The sequence below is a fragment of the Ammospiza caudacuta genome, chromosome 34, assembly GCF_027887145.1.
Source record: "Ammospiza caudacuta isolate bAmmCau1 chromosome 34, bAmmCau1.pri, whole genome shotgun sequence".
Classification (NCBI taxonomy): Eukaryota; Metazoa; Chordata; class Aves; order Passeriformes; family Passerellidae; genus Ammospiza; species Ammospiza caudacuta.
The window spans coordinates 4,459,521-4,463,406 of record NC_080626.1 but is presented as its reverse complement, the minus strand read 5'-3'; the positions used below and the strand labels follow the sequence as shown (position 1 = coordinate 4,463,406).

General features: G+C 41.5%; 1 long non-coding RNA gene across 1 annotated transcript; it reads right to left on the bottom strand.

Annotated features, from left to right (window-relative positions):
* Positions 1–627: 627 nt before the first annotated feature.
* Positions 628–3,160, bottom strand: LOC131570422 (uncharacterized). The gene is made up of 3 exons (XR_009275875.1): positions 2,960–3,160; positions 2,272–2,335; positions 628–1,574 (listed from the first exon to the last, which is right to left on the bottom strand). It is a non-coding gene; the product is annotated as an uncharacterized LOC131570422 (long non-coding RNA).
* Positions 3,161–3,886: the final 726 nt, after the last annotated feature.

Below are 3,886 nucleotides of genomic sequence, written 5' to 3'. Positions count from 1 at the left end.
TGATTAGTACGACAGGGCCCTGATCGATGACATGGCAGCACAGAATTAAAAACTCCTCAATAGGATTACATCGACTTCTAGGAAAAGACAAAAGCCTAGGACCCTTCTGAAATCTATTTTTAATGCGAAGCACACGGATTGTCACTATGCTGTGCCTTCCAGCTTTTCAAAGCAGCTTACCTCTGAAGACCAGAAAACATTTATTTCTACAGAAACAATGGGCAACCCCCAGGCGAATCTCAGCACTACTGTTTAATAGGGGATCTGCCAGCGTGCCAGTCCAGCTTCAAGTGTGCTTTATTTCAGTCTAACATCCCCTCAAAATTCTTCTCACATCTCCCAACCCTGACATCTTATTTTTCCCTAAAGCTTCTCATCATTAGCAATTTCCAAGTAACATGGTATTTTTACAACATTCAAAAATGTCATGCTGGACTGTGCTAGAGAGTAATTTGCAAATATAAGCTTAGCAAAGTTTGAATTGACTTGTCCAGAGAAAAAACCTACAAGTGAACACCTACACCTGCCTACAAAGAGCTAACAAGCCCCTGGCAGCTGCCAGCATCAAAGCACAGCGGATGTTTCTAATACAGGGTAAGGATAACAATATCACCTTTTGTTCTCTCCAGCTTGTTTTCCCTGCAGTCATATTTTGCTTCTTATGATTTTTTTAGTCTCTGCATCTTCTTGGACAGCACCGAGCCCGACGACAAGGATACGAGAGTCTTTCCCTGCCGTAGGGAGAGAACCAGGAAAACAGTTAAAATAAGAACAGGGTAGTTTGAAATTCATACTTCCAATGAGAAGCAGCGCCTTACAAACAGAACAAAAGTAAACAAAGCATGGTACCTCCCTGGGGACAGAAGACTTACAAACTCTCCAGGATTTACAATTCTAGCGACCAACCCCTTCAGGACGGCAGCCAAGTGTCCCATGAGGTGGTGCTGCACCAAAGAACGATCTGAGAGGTTCCAAAGAGTGAAATGCACAATATTTTGCAAAGCCGTAAAATCTTGCAAAATAACAAAAATACAATAGATGTAAACTACAGGGTAAGAGTACAAGTGTTCACTTTAAGAGCTGGAACCATCCAGGTGAGCACCTGATAACTGGATCCTCACCAGAGTTTGAACCCTTCAGGACACAGAAGGGTTTTCCCCAGAAATTTCACAGACTGAGTTTTGATACAAGTATACTTGCCAGACCCTCAGAAACATCACCCATTCTCCAGGTGTCTGGAGAGAACTGCAAATGGCTCTCACGTAGTTTGAGCTAGCTCTGTAAGGTCTCAGGGTGAATTTCACCAGATGCAACCAAACTGGGCAACTCCCAGTGGGACAGAAGGAACCCAAAGCTTGGGTTCGCAGAGCTGCAGCAAATACTGAGGAAACAAACATAACAGCGTAAAAAATAATAAACCATCCTTTTTTTTTCTCTTGCTTTTGTTTTTTTCTTATTCAGATCAGCATAGCAATTAAAGAGAAGGTGAAAAACTCACCATTACTGAACATTTCATCATCTGTAGGCTGAGCATCCTTAGCACAGAGGACTCCAAAGTTAAAATTCACCGATCCCTGGGAAATAAAACCAAATATTGTATGATAAACAATCAAACAGCAGACGTAAAAATTTGTTTCCTCTAAGGACTTTCGGGTACGTATGTACCTTTGCATACATCCAACACATTGGAACATACACTTTATACCATCTCCTAATAAGTAAAAATTTACCTTTAAACTTTGATAGTACAGCATAAAATTATGAACTTAAATTGGTGATCTGTTATTATTAAGTTGGTGCCTAAAGTTATTTCTGCTGTCAGGTTCAAAAAAACATTAATTTTTTTTACTGGAATGAGCAATTGATTTCAAAGTCATCACAAGCCCACCAAAACACAAAGCAGTATTCACTGGATGGGTCTGTGAGCTAGAAGTAGTTAGGCTTGTACTTCCCTCTCGCTATTCCAGAACCAATAAATCCTGTCAACAAAACCAGGATCTATAGCCCACTGCTGTGAAAGATTCTACGAGGATGATGGTTTGATTTGTGTTTAGAAGTTTTGATTTGAAATGGCCAGTTCAATGGATAAAGACAGTTTAAGTAGTATTACATTGCTATTATTATTATTTCTATTATTATTTTTACTATTACTACTGCTATTGTTATCATCTGCTACTGGAAGAAACAAACCAATAGTACCTATACTTAATTACTTTTATTTCCAGGAAATAATAAAGAAAAAGAACCAAACCAAAAAAAGTCACTTCCTACCTTTTATATCAAGGGATGAAAAATTGCTCTTGGGCTCTTCTCCAATTTATCAAGACTCATAGCACTGAAAGGCAAACAAAACAGTGCTTTATAGAAGGGCAAGTGCACATTTCAAGGCTGAACCACCAACTGATTGCAGTGACAGCAGTTACAACATGAATCGTTCCCAGAGCCTCTGTTAAATGGAATGTTCTGTGGAACTGCCGTTTCTTTCCCAAAACACTAACTTCCAACACTTCCGAATAATATTTTGTATTTTAAAACAAAAGAAGTTAGTGAGACTCTGTGCGGAGGTCAGGTTTAAATTTATTTCCTTCTAAAGCACAGAGCTCTGTTCCATCACCCTTCACTTCGGCTCTACACTGAATCGTGGTGAGCATTTGAGGAGTGCTCAATAATCAATTCTATTTCTCTCTTTTTCTAGCTCTCTCTATTCCTAAATCATTCCAGACAAGTCAAATGAAAAATGAAAAAAACAAGTTCAGCATCAAAGTCACACTTTTTCCCGTTGTCTGGTCAAGAACAGGCTCTAAATCCACTTACTGCTGCCTTCAACGATTCAGACTTGCAAAAGCAGTCTTACATATTTTACAGGTTTATCATAAAACCCACAGAACGCAAGCTCTGAATTACAGGAAAAGGTACACAGGCAAATATCTAAAGGGATCACTTATTAGTAAATACATACCTTGGTAGAGATCGCACTGAGAACCTTTCTGAGGGACTCTAAGGGACGCATGTTTTCTGAGCACCCTATAAACAAGAAAAGCTAGGATATAGTACAGGACATCCCCACTTTTTCTACATATTCAAATAGTATTTTTAATAAAAACAATTCAGTTAAAAAAGAAGGAAGAAAACCAAGCTAATTTTACTCAGCTGTATTTACTGCCGATTTAGAGAAAAATGCCGGGCAGCGTCGGCCGTTGCGGCACACGTCGCGCCGGCAGCAGGGCCTGCCGGGAGTTGGAGTCTCGGGCTGGTAGCCACTCATGTGCCGCGATAGCCGTTGCGTCACACGCCGCGCCGGCAGCAGGGCCTGCCGGGAGTTGTAGTCTCGGGCTGACAGCCACGGCTCCGTCCCCCGCCACCGGGAGCTGCAGTCCCTCCCGGGCATCAAACGGCTCCTTCGCCCCAGGGCGGGGAAGGACCTGAAGCAGGACCGCTCCTCCCGAATGCCCTCTCTTTTCCCCTCCAACTCTTTTTCTTTTTTTAACGCTGTTTTTCACCCCTTTCCCTTCCCTTCCCTTCTGCTCTCCTGCTTTCTTTCCTTTCCTTTCCTTTTTTTCCCCTTCCCTTTCCCTTTCTTTTTCTTGTATTTGTAATCTTGGTTTTCCTCCCTAGCTTTAGAATCAAAAAGCAGCAGTAGTAACTTTCTGGCTACCTGGGAGTAAAAAAAACCCCAAAACTATAATGATTGAAAGAAAACTATTTATTCCCTGGGAGCCTGAAATTTTCTACTGCTGCACATGACACAGAGCTTTTTATTCCTTCTTATATACAGTTGATATTTTATACTCGCTTTATACACCGCCCCCTGCCGTCTGCACCGGCGCTCTGCAGGCAGAGTGCTGCGGCGTCGTTCGGTTCTGTTTAAATAAACTCGGCTAAATTA